The sequence below is a fragment of the Myxocyprinus asiaticus genome, chromosome 47 (genome assembly GCF_019703515.2).
Source record: "Myxocyprinus asiaticus isolate MX2 ecotype Aquarium Trade chromosome 47, UBuf_Myxa_2, whole genome shotgun sequence".
Lineage (NCBI taxonomy): Eukaryota > Metazoa > Chordata > Actinopteri > Cypriniformes > Catostomidae > Myxocyprinus > Myxocyprinus asiaticus.
Genome location: NC_059390.1, coordinates 27621333 through 27643089, shown reverse-complemented (window position 1 = coordinate 27643089; position 21757 = coordinate 27621333). Strand labels below are relative to the sequence as shown.

The 21757-nt window shown below is 40.5% G+C and overlaps 1 protein-coding gene across 6 annotated transcripts in view; it reads right to left on the bottom strand.

Moving 5' to 3' along the window:
- Positions 1-21757, bottom strand: part of tbc1d22a (TBC1 domain family, member 22a) — a 222600-nt gene that overhangs the window by 12564 nt on the left and 188279 nt on the right. The window lies entirely within an intron of this gene.

Here is a 21757-nt window from a genome sequence, read left to right as displayed (position 1 = left end):
CCATAGCATTTTGATTGTTCTTTTCTGTTGGGTCTTATCTTAACTGGTGATTGGATTGTGTTTGCAAACTGAAATCAACGAGCTACTACGATTGCTCCCTTCCATAGCAGACCTCAAGCCGAATAGATAATCGCAGGGAAAGCAGCTCAATTATGTGCATTTTGATGCAGCGAGTAGGCAGAAAGACATTTGGACTGATAAACGCCACAGTGATGACAACTCGCTAATGATTACTGCTGGCAAACAAGTTTATGCCACTGCTTACTCCACTGGCACAGCAGAGAGTGAATACTACATTCTCTGCGCCGGTGAAAGAATGTTTGCCACCAAGGATTTAGAGGAACGGAGACTTTTAGCCCCTCATCTTCTTGCCGAGCCCTCCTGAATTTGTAAGAATCGATCAGGGGCTCAAGAACAGCGGCGTAGTCACTCCATCAAATGGCAAAGTCGCAGCTCGGCGGATCCAGAGCGTTTGATCCCTGTTTTAAACACTCGTGAGACTTACTGGTGGAGAGGTGATGATTGATTGCCAGGAACTTTATAAACAGCTTTGTTTATCAAGGCTTCTGCAAGACGGAGATGCGATAGGTCTAGCCGCAGCGTTCGGGTGCACAGGGGAAGGAGCAGAGCTGTAATTACTTCTAGGATATTAAGTCCTCCATGCTTTTCCTTGTCTTTTTTTTTCTTATAAATTGTTCCTGCCTCTCGTTGAGTGCACTTCCTGCGACAACAGTGACACTCTATCATTAAACTGTATTAAAGCACATTTACAGGCAGGAGGGTTGCTCTTCATTTGAGACCCGCACGTATGACGATTAATCATTACGGGCGGTCTCCGCCAGGAGCTCTGGTGTGGACAAAATTACAAGTTCTCTGATGAATGTGTTGGGCTTTCGATTAATCAGGAAGAGTTCATTTCACCTAATCCTTCAATGCAACCGTTCTAATAGAGTCAACACTATAACTTAGTAACAAGATGGCAGGAAAAATACCTGCACTACTATTCATCTCTAGAGTTGCGTTTCATAAAATTGCACGCAAATTCACCCCCACTGACTAACTGTAATCTTACACTCTCCAAAAGACACACACAAACAACCAAACAAATTATGAACTATTGTGGAGGCACCCTGGAGGGATCAAACATTCCATTGTTGATTTCAATTAATAGAAAATCAGACCAGGCCCTAATAAATATAACTTTCGGCTCTCAGATAATTAGATACAGAACCACTGCTGAGAACTGTTTGAAACCCAATATGCATTTAAAATGGAAAGTTAATTGAAACAAAGTGCTTGACATTTGCACTTTTAAGTAGCAACAGACAGACAAACAGATTTACATGTTTTAATGTGTCAAAATAAGAATTTCCCCAAGAAATATGCAAGAATGAACCTGGCATTCACCATGTTTCCTATTCTTTCCTATAACAAAGAACTTGTATATATCATATTCATAATTATGACTTCGGAAGTGGGAAGTATGATTATTCCGATAGCACATCAAGGTAGCATTAAAGTCATATCAGAAAAGTGGATTAAAAATTGGTCTTAAAAAGGATTTTTCTTGCTCCTTTGAAATAAAAGAGTTTGTAATATATTCACATACTGTAACATTCACAAAACTCCCCCCAGTCCAGCATCTCTTGGAAGATATCAGCAAAAACGGGTCATTCAGAAATACTCACGTTATTGACTTGACAACTGTGATTACATTAACATACAACTGCTACATTTACATATCAATGTTTATTCCGTAACTGTACAGCTACATATAAGTAACTTGCCCAGTCATAAAACAAGTAATAATGGGGAAGCTGATTATATCCTATTATATCTCAAATCCAGAAAACTAACAAGTACAATTTCATAAAGTCTGTCAAATCTTGTGCTGTTCCTGGCTCCATTTACTCACCTTCATGAAGTCATTAACTTACCAAGTTTGAGTATGCACATGCACAAATTAAATTTGAGAGGTTAGCCAATAAAAACAGAGGGAATTTACATTCAGAAGTCTTAAATTCTCATTCTGAATACAAAAACCTAGAGATGTAACTGGTACTTGGCTTGAAGTACTAACAAAATGATATGATAGTTTACCAAAACCAGCTTTGCCCATTGGACAAAAACATCAATTGTTCTTTCACTATAGCACTTGATGAAATAAAGGATCTCAGAGACGTACACACTTGAGAACACAAGTTTAAGAGCCGCATTAGCGCAGAGGTTCGAGCAGTAAGCCAATCAGCCACACACCCCTAAGAGCCCGTGCAACAAATTAAGAGTTTGCCTGCTCGCAGTTATTCACGCAGACAGCGAATCTATTTAGTTTCGGCTGTTTGAACCACCTGAGGTGGAACGAGACAAAACATTAGGAGCTGATAGTTGCTGCTTTTTAATTTAGCAGCATAATGAACGTAACAAGCGTGAACCACCCTGTTTCCCCCTGTGTTCTTTGCCATTTCACTTTTTTATTTATTCAGTCATTTTTATGAGAGACAAGAGGGAGGCGAAAATGAAATATTCTTTGCATTTGTTCTGTTCATTCTGCAAGTTTAATATTTCCAGGGCAAATTAAAGTTAAAGGGTTGCATACAGAACAGATTTTATATTTTCTAAAGAAAGTGTGAGTGGTGCTTGACAGTGGAAAAAATAAAATAAAATAAAATTGCCGACACAACATCGGGGGATGTTAGGGAGTTATGAGCGGTCTTTAGCATGTTGCTTTGTGGTTGCTAGAGTGTTCTGGGTGGTTGCTAGGACATTGCTGGGTGTTCTGGTTGGTTGTCAGGGTTGTTCTGTGTCTACGATGTTCTGTGTTTTCTTTTGCATGCTGCTAGGTAGTTTCTAGAGTGTTCTGGTTGGTTATCCAGGGTGTTGCTATGTGGTTGCTAGGTTGTTTTGGGTGGTGTCAGAGCATTGCTGATGTTGCTAAGGTGTTCTGAGTAGTATTTAACATGTTTCCACGTGGTTTGCTAGGGTGATTTGAGTGGTCTTTAGCATGTTGCTATGTGGTTACTAATGTGTTCTGACTGGTATACACTCAGTGACCACTTTATTAGGTACACCAGTACACCTACTAATTCAATTATCTAATCAGCTAATCGTGTGGCAGCAGTGCAATGCATAAAATCATGCAGATACGAGCTTCAGTTAATATTCACATCAACCATCAGAATGGGGAAAAATGTGATCTCAGTGATTTCGACCGTGGCATGATTGTTGGTGCCAAACGGGCTGGTTTGAGTATTTCTGTAACTGCTGATCTCCTGGGATTTTCACGCACAACAGTCTCTAGAGTGTATAGCGAAAAACAAAACACATCTAGTGTGCAGCAGTTCTGCGGACGGAAATGCCTTGTTGATGAGAGAGGTCAATGGAGAATGGTCACACTGGTTCGAGCTGACAGAAAGGCTACGGTAACTCGGATAACCCCTTTGTACAACTGTAGTGAGCAGAATAGAATCCCAGAATGCATAACATGGATGGCGGATGGGCTACAACAGCAAATCATCACACTGGGTTCCACTTCTTTCAGCTAAGAACAGAAAACTGAGGCTGCAGTGGCCACAGGCTGACCAAAACTGGAAAGTTAAAGACTGAAAAAAACATAGCCTAGTCTGATGAATCTCTATTTCTGCTGAGGTTCACAGATGGTAGGCCCACTGCAACCTCAGCTTTCTATTCTTGGCTGACAGAAGTGGGATCCAACGTGGTCTTCTACTGTTGTAGCCCACACGTCTCAAGGTTCGAAGTGTTGTGCAATCTGAGATGATATTCTTCTCACTACAATTGTACAGAGTGGTTATAAGAGTTACTGTAGCCTTTCTGTCAACTCTCTCATCAACAAGGCATTTCCATCCACAGAACTGCCGCTCAGTGGATGTTTTTTGTTTTTGGCAACATTCTGAGTAAACTTTAGAGACTGTTACAGAAATACTCAAACCAGCCCGTCTGGCACCAACAATCATGCCATGGTCCAAATCACTGAGATCACATTTTTCCCCCATTCTGATGGTTAATGTGAACATTAACTGAAGCTCCTGACCTGCATGATTTGAAGCATTACACAGCTGCCAAACAATTGGCTGATTAGATAATCGCATGAATAAGTAGGTGTACCTAATAAAGTGGTCACTGAGTGTATATTACGTTGCTATGTGGTTGCTAGGTAGTTTCTAGAGTGTTCTGGATGTTTGCCCAGGGCATTGCTTTATGGTTACTAGAGAGTTCTGGTGGTTTCTATGTGGTTGGTATGATATATATATATATATTTTTGTACATGTTGGTAGGAGGTTGCACACTTGCCCAAATCAAAATGTAAAAATCAGAAGCCTACTGACAAACTTTATAAATTGAGGTTTTATTCATATCTGTAGCACAACTGTACAGGCATCAAATTTAAATAAGTTTAGAAGTTCAAATCCCTAACCATCCCTGTGAGCAATAGAGCTAGTGATGCTTTCCTTAGCAAACACCACTAACTATTCTCTCAGGAGATACTGTTATGAACAAGGCACTTTCAGTGAAGGAAAAAAAGAATACTACAGGAAGAAAAGTAGAAACTAAACAAAACAAACTGAGCTGGTTGAAATGCTATTTTGAGGAAGCATATAGAACTTGCATTCATGTCCAACTAGCAAGAACTGCAAGCTATTAATGTGCACAACTAATGAAGCCAAAATTAAAGTGTACATCATATAGCGAACACGCTTATTTCATGGACTGTGTAATATATAGTCCTATTTTAATTAAGGCTCATATTTGCATATACCGTACTTAATAATTGCACAAGACTCCACGTTTTCAGCTTCACATGTTGTAGAGATAGCAGTGGTCTGCCCTGGAGTCTTGCGCCAGGGCTTTATAGGTCACTTGTGAAGTCACTGTCATTCAGAAGTTAACCGGTTTGCGCGCACACATTAAAGCACTGCTTTGTGATTCTACTAGCTCCCATTATGCCGTAAACTCCATTTAAATCAAGCCATTAAAACTCCAAAGTGGAAGATTGATTTCTCAGATTCCTACTTTCATGCACGCATAAATGTGTTAACCGAGCTCACACCCGACTGCATCTCTGTGGTTAAGAGTGGCCTCTATGATGTGTCACCACACTGAAGCTCTGAGACTCAACTGGGACGATAAATCTTAATAGTAATAGAATAAGCTCAAGGTGTGTGTGTGAGCAAGTGTGAATGTGTATTGAATGTTAACTGCTATGAAGGTTACGACTGTCCAGGTTGGCCATATATAGTCTCAGTCCCGAATGAATGAGTCTAATGAGTTGTTTCTTTTAAATCAACAGGGTAAACGTACAGGGTGACCAGTGTAGTCCTATTCCCAAATCACAGGAACCATTAAGGATCTGGAATCAAGAGGAAATTGGAATCAGAACCGGAATCGTTAAATTCCTTATGTTTCTTTTTCTAAATCACAATCACTATGTGGTCAACGCCCTTTGCGCTGTAACTCCATAGAATGGTACTTACAAATACAAAAACATAAATTTTTGTATTCTAGGAGGCGTTTGAGACAACAGGGGACAAATACTGAAATTAAATCCCATCGATAAAGAAAGTAAATTGGTAATCACGGGCAAAAGAGGGAAGAAGTTCCCGGTCCGTTAGCTGCACCAAAGGCTTTCTCATTACGTGATAAACAAACCCCTAATGAGAACTCATTTGCTGCATATTGCACTCGCTAAATGCCATCAGGGGTTGACATTTGGCTGTCTGTAACCCGCTGTGGCACTACGCAGGGAGGACGACGGGCAGCTCATAGCCAACGCTCAACGGTACGTGGCCTTGATCTATCTGCTTCGCTCCGACGTAAGCTTCAGAACGAGAAAAAAGCCAAGTCATTAGTATCAGCAGCACAATGCAGTGAATAAGAAGAGCTCAGAAGCACAGAGAGCAGCAACCATTATCTCTCCACGCTCACTTACCCAAGCATTGAGCTGCTCGCCAAAACACACCAGCCTCCAATTTATTTTCTTTCAGCGTTGTTCCTCCCCCCACCTCCACCCCCCCTCCACCCCCTCTGTTTTTGATTCGAAAGGATTGTCTCATTCACTGTAGAGTTTAAAATAGAGCTGCTCATTTAATTATAAAGTGAAGAATTGGTGCAGTGGTCACTGATACCGCAGAGAACACTCTACAATTATATTTATGCATTTGGCAAGTGCTGTTATCGAAGCAATATACAAATCGACAAGTTGCTTCTAAAGTTCATGTATGCCCTTCAGCATTACTGACAAGCACAATCCCCATCACACATTTGTGCATCAATTCAAGCATGAAGATATTTCCCTCTAGTGCTACTGACAGCATGTTGCACAAACAACCTGCTAGTCTCGAGTTCTTGTCCCATAGGAACCAGGAAGTAATCACAGTCAAATGAACAATGATGAGGAAGTTGCATTTTCATTCTAAAATGATCAGTCTTTACTCAATTCAGGGTTAGGTTTAGGGTTGTGGATTGGGTAAGAGCTGTTTTCTCCAAGCGTGGGGCAAGCCCCCTGAGGGGGTTTGGAGCTATTGTAAGGGGGGCGCAGAAGACTGCCAGGTTCTCAAATCTCGATCACTTTCATACACTCTACAAAAATAGTGACAACACACGCAGGAACCAATGTGCACAATTTCCTTTCCTCCTTAAGCCTTGTTTAAACTTTTGCCTGGCACCACAGATAGTTTTGCACACGCGGCTCTTTTGTGGTGTCAGGTGCTCTCACAGCTGCGCATATTAAAACAAAGACGTTCTTGCGTGCGTGCCAGTTTCAAATGGGTGTAGAGGTGAATTAACACTCACATTTTGCTCTGTTCCTTAAACAACACTATCGTATGGCTTCACAAGAATTGCAAACAAGGCACGAATGTTATGGATGACTTTTATGATGCTTTTGAAGTTTGGACAGCCACAATCACGATCCTCTCATTCCTCAATCTTGTGTTTCACGGATGAAAAAAGGCATACTGGTTTTGAACGACAAGGGTGAGTAAATGATGACAGAAATGTTCATTTTTAGGTGAGCTATTATGTGTTAACATTGCTCCTGCACAGGGCTGGATTACTCACATCCAGGGGGGCACAATGTGACGTCATAGGCCCATTTTTATTTAAGTGGATATTAAAGTTTTTCAGTATCACCAATCAAGTGTTAATTATTGTCCAGAGGTCCGAACAACTACCAAGACCGCTACTGTCACATGGCACCTGTTACTTTTCTCAGTGCTAGCCAGTGTGGGCCAAACACAATAATTTACTATTACTGGATGGGGATTAATATATATATATATATATATATATATATATATATATATATATATATATATATATATATATATATATATATTTACATACATACATACACAGTACTGTGCAAAAGTTTTAGGCACTTTCAAAGTGAGGATTTCTTAAAAAAATAATGACATAAATAGTTTTCATTAATCAAGTAACATCATACAAAGTCCAGTAAACAGAAAAAGAGCTAAATCAATATTTGGTGTGAACACTTTTGCCTTCAAAACAGCATCAATTCTCCTACTTACACCTGGACACAGTTTTTCTTGGTTGTTGGCAGATAGGATGTCCCAAGCTTCTTGGAGAATTCGTCACAGTTCTATTATTTATTTAGGCTGTCTCAATTGCTTCTGTCTCTTCGTGTAATCCCAGACTGACCCGATGTTCTGTGGGGGGCTCTGTGAGGGCCATGCCATCTGTTGCAGGGCTCCCTGTTATTCTATTCTATTCTATTTGCAAAAGGAATGTTTGGGGTATAAAATGTATATTTTCTATTGACACACTAAAGCAGCAGATATAAATAACCATCTTAAGACAAATGTTTTTGTGAAACATCTTATGTGTCTAAGACTTTTGCACAGTATTGTATATATATTGCTGAGAAGGATTTCCATTCACAGGTATAAATTAGGGCTGTGAATCGATATTTTCATATTTGATATGCCCTTCAATTTGCTTATCGAGCAAACAGGTCTGTGGATGATGCAGTCAACATGGGACTGCATCATATCCTGCAACATCTGGACAGACCAGGGACATATGCAAGGATCCTTTTTGTGGACTTCAGTTCGGCTTTCAACACCATCATCTCAGCTATTCTCCGGACTAAACTAAACCAGCTCTCTGTTCCCACATCTATCGGTCAGTGGATCACCAGCTTTCTGAAGGACAGGCAGCAGCTAGTTAAACAGGAGAAATTCACTTACAGCACATGTATGATCAGCACTGGTGCCCCCCAGAGATGTGTGCGCTACCCACTACTCTTCTCCCTGTATAACAATGACTGCACCACCAAGGACCCCTCTGTCAAGCTCCTGAAGTTTGCACACGACACTACTGTCATCGGCCTCATCCAAGATGACGATGAGTCTGCATACAGAAGGGAGGTTGAACAGCTAGCTGTCTGGTGCTATCAAAACAACCTGGAGCTGAACACGCTCAAAACGGTGGAGATGATTGCGGACTTTAGGAGGAACACCCCAACATTGACCCCGCTCACCATTCTAAACAGTACTGTGGCAGCAGTGGAGTCATTCAGGTTTCTGGGCTCTACCATCTCACTGGACCTGAAGTGGGAGACCCACATTGACTCAACTGTGAAAAAGGCCCAGCAGAGGTTGTACTTCCTTTGCCAGTTGAGGAAGTTCAACCTGCCACAGGCGCTGCTGATACAGTTCTACTCAGCAGTAATTTAGTCTGTCCTCTGCACTTCAATAATTGTCTGGTTTGGCTCAGCAATGAAATCAGACATCAGAAGACTACAAAGGACAGTTTGGACTGCTGAGAGGATTATTGGTGGCCCCCTGCCCTCCCTTCAAGAACTGTACACTTGGAGAGTCACGTGATGCCATGCAAGGTTTGGACATGTGAATGGCGAGCTCTGCGCACTTTGCTAGCTTTAACACTATTAATTACATAAACCGGTGAGATTCTATACACTCTGTTCCATAACTATTCTAGGAGGACAATCTCAAAGAATTCAAAATCCTCGGGCTCTGGAGACATTAAAAGACACTTACGTGCTCAAACTAACACCCCTGAGCAGGCCCTGAGCCCTGGAGTCGATTTGGTCGAAGAAATGAGGGAAATTCGGTGAGAAATGTTGAACATATCGGCAATGCTGATGAAGACCATTGCTGACTTGGAGGATCTTGCTGTAATACATCGATCGATCACTGCCATGGAGACAAAATTCACCGAGGTGGTTACAAGAGAGGGGGATGTCATGAAATGGATCGATTATCTGGAGTCATCGGAGAGGGAATTATCTGCTAATCCACTAGTGACCAAGGTAGATTTGGAGCATGTCTGGGAGAAGTTGGAGGACATGGAGAACCGTAGCCGGCAGAATAACATCTGAATCGTCGGACTTCCTGAGGCCGAAGAGGGTCAGTTTGACATAACAGGGTCACAGGGTTCCGGCTTTAAGATCCGCTGAAGGAGACAGGCCTCGATCAATTCTGGAAAAATTTCTGAGATCATCCGATAAAGAACTTGTGTTGTGTGAGTCGAGGAGTAAAGGCTTTTTTGGAAGAACCACAATATTTTCTTGTTCCCAGACTTTGCGAATTCGACAAGAGAGAAACATGATGGATTCAAGGAATGCAATAAACTCTTACATCAACAGAAGGTCATTTTTGCACTTATGTTCCTGGCCAAATTGAGAATAGATGCTAAGGATGATCGTAAAACATTCACATGTCCCCAGCAAGCGATGTCCTTCATAAAGTCAGTGGAGTAAGTTATTTTGTGGTACTCACATTGCAGCCGAATGGACCGACTCACTGAACATTCACTTGACTGTTTGAGGAAACTGAGTGCCTTTTTTGTTTCTTTTTGTGCTGGTTCTGCCTAGTGGCTGGAGTTTGTTTTGTGGAGTACCACTCCTTTGGGACAGTTTTGTTGATGAATCTGCACGTTCTTTGTGCTTATGCCTCCTATTGGCTGGAGTTTGTTTTGTGGAATATTTGTTGCAAGACATTGGAGTGATTAGGTCATTTGTTGCACTCATGTAGCAGCTGAATGGGCCGGCTCACTGAACATTCGTTTGACTGTCCGAGGAAACTGAGCGCCTTTTTTTTGTGTTGGTTCCACCTAGTGGCTGGAGTTTGTTTTGTGGAGTAACACACCTTCGGGACAGTTATGTGGTTGAATCTACACGTTCTTTGCGTTTATTCCGCCTATTGGCTGGAGTTTGTTTTATAGATTATCTTTTAATGTGTAATTCTGTCACACACAATTTGTATAGAAACACCGGACTTGAGCAATCCGACGGCAAAGTTGTCGTGGCGGCTCTCGTAGGCATACATGGACTGTTTGAGTTTAGAGGGATGGACGCCATTTGGCGCTGTCGTGCGCGGGGTTAATGCGCACATTTTTCTTTTTCCTGTTTGTTTGGTTCTGGGGGAAGTTCGGGGTTTGACTCTTGCACTAATGTTGGAATGTGGTTTTCATAATTTTTTTTTGACACATCTATTTTTTTCTAATATGTCAAAATGTCAAATGTTAATGAGTGGATTGTCTCTTTCCACGTGGAATGTGAATGGTTTGGGGCACCCCATAAAAAGAAGGAAGGTTATTTCTCTTATTAAGCATATGAAATATGATATAGTGTTTCTTCAAGAAACGCATCTTTCCCCGCAGGAAGCTGAAATATTTGGGAAGATTTGGGGTGGACATGTTTTCTTTAGTGCTGGCTCAAGTGAGTCATTACACTGATAAGTAAGCATCTACAATTCAAATGTCTCAAACAGATTAAAGATAAATTAGGAAGAGTCATTGTTGTTTTAACAGAAATTCAGTGGCAAAGTCTTATTTTGGCTAATATTTACACACCTAACGTTGATGATTAGGGCTTTTTTATAGATCTTGAAGGGATGTTGCAAGCCGATGACACCCCTCATGATATAATATTGGGAGGAGAATTTAATCTTTTGATGGACTCAGTCCTTGATCAAAGTGAAGCAAAAGTGTGTAAGCCCCTTAGAGCAACATTGATGCTTCACAAGATGTGGAAAAATCTTGGTCTTACAGATATTTGGAGACTTTTGAACCCATCTGGTAGGGACTATAATTTTGTTTTTCATTAGTCCATAAGATTTATTCTAGAATAGATACATTTTTTTATATCCAAGTCCCTCATTTCATCTGTTGTTGATTGCTCAATTGGAAACATTTTAGTCTCAGATCATGCCCTGGTGTGTTTAGAGGTGTTGCCACATATGGAGAAAAGGAAATCATATAGTTGGCACTTTAATGTTTCCCTTTTGCAAAATCCTGAATTCTAACAAATGTTAAAGGCTGAAATCAATGTCTATATGGAGACCAACTGGTCCACAGTACCCTCTGTGGGCATTGCTTGGGAGGCACTTAAGGTGGTTCTTAGGGGCCGAATCGTACAGTATGCTTCATTCACCAAAAACTAAAGCACGAGAACTCGTGGAGTTGGAAGGGAAACTTATGGCTAGATATATAAAACAGATAGAGTCTTTTTCTACCTTTCCCTCAGTGAAATCTGCTGGTGGTGAAATATTTACCTCTGACATTAATAATGCTTTTAAAGAATTCTATCTTGATCTCTAAACTTTGTGGAACCATTAGAACTTCCTAAACTGATGGCTAAAATTAAAAGCAAAAAAATTATCTTGATTCTGAGATAACCTTGGAGGAGCTTGGCGAGGTAATTAAGGCCTTGCCTACAGGCAAGGCTCCAGGGCCAGATGGCTTTGCCGTTGAGTTTTTTAGATCTTACGCTACGGAATTGGTTCCACTTTTGCTAGAAGTTTATACGGAATCATTAAAGAATGGAAAGCTTCTGCCAACCATGATGCAAGCACGGATCAGTCTGATTCTTAAAAAGGAAAAAGATCCAAGCGAGTGTAAGTTACTGTCCAATTTTCCTGATCCAGCTAGACATTAAAATATTGTCAAAAAGTTTGGCTAACCGATTAATTAAAGTTATGACATCTCTTATACATACAGATCAGGTGGGGTTTATTCGGGGCCATATCTCTTCTGATAATATTAGGCATTTTATCAATATCATGTGGTCAGTGGCAAATGATTAGACTCCGGTTGCTGCCATCTCACTTGACACCGAAAAGGCATTTGATATGGTAGAATGGGATTTTCTTTTTAAGATTTTGGAAATGTATGGGTTCGAGAATACTTTTATTGGTTGGATTAAGTTACTTTATATATTATACTTTTATATTTCAAATTATTTTACTCTGGATAGGGGCACCCGGCAGGGTTGCCCTTTTTCCCCATTATTGTTCTGTCTTGCCCTGGAACCATCAGCAGCCACGATAAGAAGGATGATTTTCCAGGGGTGGTGGCAGGAGGTGTGGCGCATAAGCTTTTGCTTTATGCAGATGATATTTTATTATTCGTCTCTGACCCTACTAGATCTATGCTTTGCCTCCACAGAATTATTAATTCCTTTTCTAAGTTCTTATTATACAGAGTTAATTGGTCTAAACCCGAAGTTTTGGCTCTGACAGCGCACTGCCCAGTAACGGCTTTTCAGCCGGGCACCTTCCAGTTGCCCAAACAGGGCATTAAGTATTTGGTTATTTTACTCCAAGCAAATTTGTGTGATTTAGTTAGAGTTAATTTTGACCCTATTTCACCATTGCAAAGCCTTTCTATCAAACTAATTGGAGAAGTTAAGTTATCTCACATTTGCACTCGGGAGTGTTTAATTCGGACATTTATTTAAATGTTGCCTCGAGCATATGGCTGAACCCAAAATTATGTATTAATAAGTCCCCTTTCTGCTGGTCAGAGTGGATTGTGAGGGAGGTTAATACACTTGGTGACCTATATGAGAGTGGAGGGTTGAGATCCTTTAAAAATTTGGTTCAACATTTTGGGATTCCCAGATCTCCATTCTTTAGGTATTTACAGCTGTGCCACCTGCTGTATACTATTTTTGGGAGTAGCATACACCCCCCTAAAGCGGCAGATACTCTGGGAGTGGTGATTACTGCTTTTGGAAAAGGTCATGAGGCATCAGTGTATTACTCCCTGCTAATTCAGAGTCTGGGGTACGGAGCTTTAACTTCTATCAAGAGATTATGGGAGAAAGATTTAAATTTGGTATTGGAGGAGGGAATGTGGGCTAGGATTCTAAAAAACGTCAAGTCTGCATCTAGAGATGCAAGGGTGCACCTGGACCCCCTCTAGATTGTATAGGCTTGGTCTTAAAGACACACCCACCTGCTGTTGATGCCAATCATAAGATGGAGACACAACCCATGTTTTTTGGTGGTGTGTTAAGATCCAAGAATTTTGGTTGAAGGTTCAGTTTTATGTGTGACATATTGGGCACTCACATTTCATTTTGCCCCAGACTCTGTATTTTAGGTGATGGGGCGGTCATCAATATAGGGAATAAACACATAAAAAATTAGGTCCTAACCAGTGTTATGATCACCAGAGAAATTGTTTTAAGGGGATGGAAGTTGGCTGGAGCGCTCCCATTTCAGGAGTGGTGCACTGAGATGGGGAGGGTGACGGCTTTCGAGGAAGTGTCATCTAGAAGACTGGTGAACTTGGATTCGTTTGTTGGGAAATGGGGAGGTATAGTTATAAATGTGTATGACTTTATATATACATATATATATATATATATATATATATATATATATATATATATATATATATACACACACACACATATATATATATATATATATATATATATATATATATATATATATATATATGTGAATTTTTGTTTTTTTTGTTTTGGTGTGTGTGTGTGTGTGTATATATACACTCATGTGTGACCACAGGAATGTTTGTTGAGAGTCAGGTTGGGGATTGGGAGGGGTAATAGTGGGTGTTAAACGTTTATTCTGTGTATATATATTTTGCTTTTCTTTGTTTACTGTATGAATCAATTAAAAAAAAAAATGGATCACAAAATAACTGTACAATTACAAAATGAGGAAAAGGGCTGGAAAAATCACTCTGGACCCCACTCACCCAGCCCACTACCTTTTTGAACTGTTGCCTTCTGGTCGACGCTACAGAGCATTGAGCACCAGAACCGTCAGGCACAGGAACAGTTTTTTTCCCTCAGGCTATCCATCTCATGAACAGGTAAAAGTGCCCCATTGAACAATAATTATGTGCAATAAACAGCTTAGTCTATTTATATTTATCCAACATACCCTACCTCTTCTGCCATACATTCCCTTGCATCTGTATATAACAGATTGCATTTGTATTTGTACATACGTGTGTGTATATACACTATATTCCCAAAAGTATTCGCTCACCCATCCAAATAATTGAATTCAGGTGTTCCAATCACTTCCATGGCCACAGGTGTATAAAATGAAGCACCTAGGCATGCAGACTGCTTCTACAAACATTTGTAAAAGAATGGGTCACTCTCAGGAGCTCAGTGAATTCCAGCGTGGTACTGTGATAGGATGCCACCTGTGCAACAAGTCCAGTCGTGAAATTTCCTCGCTACTAAATATTCCACAGTCAACTGTCAGTGGTATTATAACAAAGTGGAAGCGATTGGGAATGACAGCAACTCAGCCACGAAGTGGTAGGCCACGTAAATGACAGAGCGGGGTCAGCGGATGCTGAGGCGCATAGTGCGCAGAGGTCGCCAACTTTCTGTAGAGTCAATCGCTACAGACCTCCAAAGTTCATGTGGCCTTCAGATTAGCTCAAGAACAGTGCGTAGAGAGCATCATGGAATGGGTTTCCATGGCCGAGCAGCTGCATCCAAGCCATACATCACCAAGTGCAATGCAAAGCGTCGGATGCAGTGGTGTAAAGCACGCCGCCACTGGACTCTAGAGCAGTGGAGACGCGTTCTCTGGAGTGACGAATCACGCTTCTCCATCTGGCAATCTGATGGACGAGTCTGGGTTTGGCGGTTGCCAGGAGAACGGTACTTGTCTGACTGCATTGTGCCAACTGTGAAGTTTGGTGGAGGAGGGATTATGGTGTGGGGTTGTTTTTCAGGAGCTGGGCTTGGCCCCTTAGTTCCAGTGAAAGGAACTCTGAATGCTTCAGCATACCAAGAGATTTTGGACAATTCCATGCTCCCAACTTTGTGGGAACAGTTTGGGGATGGCCCCTTCCTGTTCCAACATGACTGCACACCAATGCACAAAGCAAGGTCCATAAAGACATGGATGAGTGAGTTTGGTGTGGAAGAACTTGACTGGCCTGCACAGAGTCCTGACCTCAACCCGATAGAGCACTTTTGGGATGAATTAGAGCGAAGACTGCGAGCCAGGCCTTCTCGTCCAACATCAGTGTCTGACCTCGCAAATGCGCTTCTGGAAGAATGGTCAAAAATTCCCATAAACACACTCCTAAACCTTGTGGAAAGCCTTCCCAGAATAGTTGAAGCTGTTATAGCTGCAAAGGGTGGGCTGATGTCATATTAAACCCTATGGATTAAGAATGGGATGTCACTTAAATTCATACGCGTCTAAAGGCAGGTGAGCGAATACTTTTGGCAATATAGTGTGTATATATATATATATTAGTGTATTTCTACTGTATATATACTTATAGGATCAACTGGGCAGACTCAGTTCAAATCAAGCCTTACTGGCAAGATAAAACTTAAATGTACATTGCCAATGCATTTTAAGACACAATACATAAAGCTATAAAACTTGAATGCTGAAGTTAAATTTGCTGAATTTTAAAATCTAAATATTAATATTTTCTCTGGGGACCGTTCAGTCTCTATCGCGCACACTCTTGGTCTCTCTTGCATGGATTCGTTTTTGAAAGGTTTGACAAAAAAATTTAAAGTGGCATCTGCTAACAAATAATACAAGTCTAAGACCTAACTTGACTTTTTTTCTCATGCAATGGTATTCGCACATTCTTAAGCTTGAGTTATGTGTCCAAACGTGTTCAAATCTTTTTCAGGGCTACTGTATCTATTGTTTTATCATTTTATATCTACAAATCTGTGATTTATAAAAAGAAAAAAAAAGTCAAGTGTTCTTGTGCTATCTTTCAAATAAATGTGATTATCTAATCAGCTAATTGTGGCAGCAGTGCAATGCATAAAATCAAGCAGATACGGGTCAGGAGCATCAGTTAACATTCACATCAACCATCAGAATGGAGAAAAAAAATTGATCTCAGTGATTTTGACCGTGGCATGATTGTTGGTGCCAGATGGGCTGGTTTGAGTATTTCTGTAACTGCTGATCTCCTGGGATTTTCACACACAACAGTCTCTAGAGTTTACTCAGAATGGTGCAAAAAACATAAAAAATATCCAGTTGGGGGCCTGGGTAGCTCAGTGGTAAACACGCTGGCTACCACTCCTGGAGTTCGCTAGTTCGCTAGTTCACTAGTTCGAATCCCAGGGCATGCTGTGTGACTCCAGCCAGGTCTCCTAAGCAACCAAATTGGCCCAGTTGCTAGGGAGGGTAGAGTCACATGGGTTAACTTCCTCGTGATCGCTATAATGTGGTTCGTTCTCAGTGGGGCGCGTGGTGAGTTGAGCGTGGTTGCCGCTGTGGATGGCATGAAGCCTCCACACACGCTATGTCTCCGTGGCAATGCGCTCAACAAGCCACGTGGTAAGATGCGCGGGTTGACGATCTCAGATGCGGAGGCAACTGGGATTCGTCCTCCGCCACCCGGACTGAGGCGAATCACTACGTGACCACGAGGACTTAAAAAAAAAAAAAAAAAAAAAAAAAGCACATTGGGAATTGGGCATTCCAAATTGGGAGAAAAAGGGGAAAAATCCCCCCCACCCAAAACAATAAAAAATTAAAATATTCAGTGAGAGACAGTTCTGCAGAAGGAAATGCATTGTTTTTTGTTTTGTTTTGTTTTCCCCTTTTTTTCCCAGTTTGGAATGCCCAATTCCCACTACTCACCTCAATCCGAATGCACAATACGTTGAACCTTGAGGCGGATTGGCTACAACAGCAGAAGACCACGTCAGGTTCCACTTCTGTCAGCCAAAAACAGAAAGCTGAGGCTGTAGTGGGCACAGGCTCACCAAAACTGGACAGTAAAGACTGGAAAAGCATAGCCTGGTCTGATAAATCTCGATTTCTGCTGAGGTACACAGATGGTAGGGTCAGAATTTGGCACCAACAACATAAATCCATGGACCCAACCTGCTTTGTGTCAATAGTCCAGGCTGGTGGTGGTGGTGTAATGGTGTGGGGAATGTTTTCTTGGCACACATGGACCAGAATCTCAAAGGAATGTTACCAACATCTTGTGGAATCCATGCCACGAAGAAATTAGGCTAATTTGAGAGCAAAGGAAAGCCCTACCCTGTATTAGAATAGTGTTCCTAATAAATTGCTCATTGAGTGTATACTCTAATGCAATGCCATTAAATGTTTTTTAAGTGTGGCTCAAATGTCAAAACACTTCTGGGGACACTCTACATCTTTATTTACATTATACAAGAGGGGTAAAAGCAAGTCAGACCGGTCCATACAGCACATGCACATGAGGGTGTGACAGTTTAGTTCCCATAACCTTCTCTCTACTCAAGCAAAAAACGTCCCCCTGCTCGAATACTCATTAATTGCCCTCCTGCCAAGAATAGAAGCCATTACAGAGCCCAGAAGTACCAGGGGGTCAGACAAAAGTCAGGAGTGAAACACAGGACAATACTATGTCTTTGACACATACATAAACCTGCATGGATGTCTGCATGATTTAGACTATCATGTTATGCTTTAAGGACTACCCAATAATGCAAATTCAGTCATCATTTACTCTCCCTCATGTCCTTCAACTACTGTATGACTTTCTTTCTTCTGTGGAACAAAAAGAGGTGATACTTTGCAGAGTATCTGGACTATTTGGGTTCATCCAATGAAAGTGAACGAGGACTGGGTCTGTCAATCTCCAAAATGTTTAAAAAGTGCCGGAGGACTAAAAAAACGTATCATATATTTAAGTCTTCTGATGCCATTCAATAGATTGCTTTCTGTCGTGGCACTCATGTAAATTGCGGTAACATATATTCAAACCTGGCACTTCAATACGAATAGCACTAGGTCAATGACACCACACAGAATTGGTTCTTGTGTGTCTCAAAAAGCAATCACAACATGAAAAAAAAGATATAATATTTACATTGTAAAGTATTTATCCATCAAAGTAATACTCCATTGGCATTGCCTTTAATTTTTGCTGGGTTTAATATTATATATATATATATTTAATACATTTATATTTATTTATCCTGGGTATTTTCTTAGCAGGTTTCATGACAATCATCTCATTAACTCAGCGGCCAGTGCATTCTTTCTGACATCTCCCTTTGTGTTCCATGGATAAAACATGAAATGGCAGCAAAAATTAATATTTTAACTAATTTACACAATTTCCTGATTTTCAAGAGCCATTAACCGTTTTGTTCATTAAGAAAGCCTTCATTAGAAACCAACAATTATTCAGTCTTCATCACAGTCCACTCCATTCAGTCTCACTGTGTGCAAACAGTACTGGTTTGCTGCTTCACTGTTGTTTGCTCACTGATATTTTTTTAAAATCACCAAAACCTGAGACTCTACCCGCCCACCAATTCATCTCTCTCCAAGTTGTTCTAGTTAGCATTCTCCTCAAGACCTGCAAGTGTACAACAGCTGAGAAATGATGTGGCTTTAAGTATTTAAGCATTTCTTGGAAGCCAGTCCTAATCAGGACAAATAGAGAAATAAAAATGCATTCTTTTTACAAGAAAGAAAGATGAAATGAAGGGCTAACAGAGGGAGAGATGGATAGATCTGAAGCCAGAGGCCATCTTTAAGACGCATACCTCACTCCTGCAATCTACTGCTATAAAAGACCAGCGTCCCTGAAGACAAGACTAATTTTCACAGTTTGATATGCTGGTATAGATCCATAACTCACTCTCCTTCGACTGGAGAATTAATTCATTCTTCATGTCAGGTCTTTCCTTCAATCTCAATCTCTCCAGTTGGATCAAAATTATCCTCATTAGAAGAATCAAATCCACAGGCATTATCACACTTAACCTCCAGTGGAATTCAGATGAAAAAACACTTTAAATTATCCATCACTTGATTCTATGAGACTAGGCTCTTCTTTCAAAAAAAAAAAAAAAAAAAAAACTGATTGATTCTTTTTGGCCGAATCCCAATTTACATACCATTTATAAAAAAAAAAAATTAAAAAAAAAAGTGTGCTGAATTCGGATTAGTGTGTCCAAAATCATAGCACGTTGAACCCAGTATGCCAAAGGTGCCTAGATGCCAAAATATTTTTGGTGGGTTTTCAAAGTGTGCATTTGTGCCTTTTGGGTTATATTGTGTACCACAACTTGCACTACAGATAGACAGCTTTTCGTATCGATCATTTGGAACCAAGAGTTGTATGATGTGATAGCATGCCCTAATACTGCTGGACAATCTTACTACAATATTTTCCGGGTGGGCTACTTTAAAACTGTAGTTCGACAAGCTGCAAGCCACAAATAGTAGTAGTAGGTGCTACACCGCTACCTGTTGCAAAAATGTAAACTATTAAAACTATAAAACTATAAAACAGCTGAAAAACAGATGCTCAGAAACTTATACTTTCCATCTCCAACTGCAATTGGTGGTCTTGAAGGGTCCTTTCCAATGGAGGGCCATGACAGGCAAGTGTTTATCAATGATATTGTGTGTGCTGACAACAAATCAGTGAAGAAAGTAGGGAGGAACAAAAGGATAAGGAGATTGAATGGGAGAAATCATCTCTCTGCTGACATGCATGGCACAGGAGGGTAAAGACGCTGCCTGAGGCTGTTGTCTGAATGCCAAACAGCGGCTGTGTGCTGCAGCGCTGGTGCAGGGGATAATCCTGAATCACTGGGCACTGTAAACACAATAAATCACACTGCCCCACAACACAGCACTGATACACACCACTGACTCCCTGCATATCCAAACACACACACAAACACCGCCTATTCACTCTGCAGAGCTGCATGTTTAAAGGTAAAGAAAAGATTTAAAAAACCAAAACAAAATTGGAACAATGAAGATGTAGGAAAAGATTAAAATAATCACAATATGAAATCAAAATTGACCCTGTTCACTTAATAAATAAATGTTCTGGGTCTTATTGCGCATGAATCATTAGTGTATGTCATGCTAAACCAAAATGTATTTTTCTTTCTATAATATCATACAAAAGTCGCAGTTGGTGCCTGGACAATCGCAGTTCTATTTGGTGTTTTGACATATTTACCACTAAAACAGGAATTAGGGGTGGGACATGTCAAACGGCTCATCCCTTTTATAATAAATAGTCAATAGGCTTTAGTTTACATCACAGCACACAAGCACACACCAACACAAACATACCCTTTTCCTCCGTGCTGCTCATGCCAGAGCCGGTTCCCGGGGAACTGAGAAATGATCTCCATTCTGGCCTGCTTTTCCGCTGACTTAAGAACTGAACTGTGATCTAACTGACAACATTAATACATAACCAGCTCACAAATGCACAAAGCATATCACAGTCTTTGCTTGCCACAAGGATGAAGAAGACTAAGAAACAAGCGAGTAAAAGCTCACAATGTTCTGAAACACAGTACACTAAATATAAAGAATAGAACACTTAGTCACCCTGTAAATCCCAATATACCTCAGAAATGCCTGCATTAAGACATATTAATAAACTCCAGCCACTTTTTCCACATTCCAACTTGCGTTTTATTCAAAAGTAATCACCCCTAGAAATATTCAGCCGTGAAATGCCTCGAACACAACTGCAATTTCCCCGTTATTCGCCCGTTATTCAAACCAGCGGGCCGGAAACCAAGGTAGTTTGGAGTAGGGAACAGGGGTTTGGGAGGAAAACAGCCGGACATATACCTCTTCACCATCTCTGTGTTTGCTGCTTCGACCAACGCAAAGTTTGTGTACATGATATGTACTGGTTCCACTTAATTACACTTACTTATCATCGTCATTGTAAGAATGTAACATTTTTGGAAAAGCAATGGAGCGCAACAGCGCTGGCCCACTTTTTTAGCCATTTTGGTTTCTGAAGTATTTTTACAATAATGTACTTCATAAAAGAGTTCAAAGCCATGAACCAAACCAACCAGTTCTGAGTTGAATCACATCACAAACTTTGATTTGAAGCAAAACAGTATTTGAAAATTGTACAAAAAGACAAATGTGCAAGACTGTGAACTGAAATCCCATTAGGCATATGATGAAATCGACAAAGAAATATATAACTGTAACTACTGATTTAAAGTTGTTGATTATAAGTCTATTCACACTATATACATTTTTAATTTTTTTTTTGCAAAATATTCAAACATATACAAAAGTAGTTTGAGAGTTTGGAGAGACTCAAGTGTTGCATCATTCACCATGTGTCATTGAAATGTCCGGTCGGTGTAAAGTTACTTTGGCGCACTTTGTTCGCTGCAGTTTTGACTGGTGGATTATTTCCCTTCAGGACTCATGGGTAGTGTTCTTTGCCAGCAACTCCACTATTAAACATGTTTTTTTTTCTTCAAAATGAAGTTAAAATATCATGGACTGATGGCTTCAACAGATGCATATGCCATCGATAAACAACCTCGGAGCTCGTGGTAGGTCTGTCTTTAAAGGTTTATAAGTTATTGCCAAAGATCTATTCCCCTATGAGGAAAATAATGGGATTTTTTCCCAGAACCAGACTGTTGCGCTCCATTCTTGCAAAAAAATAAACAAATAAATTAAAAAATAAT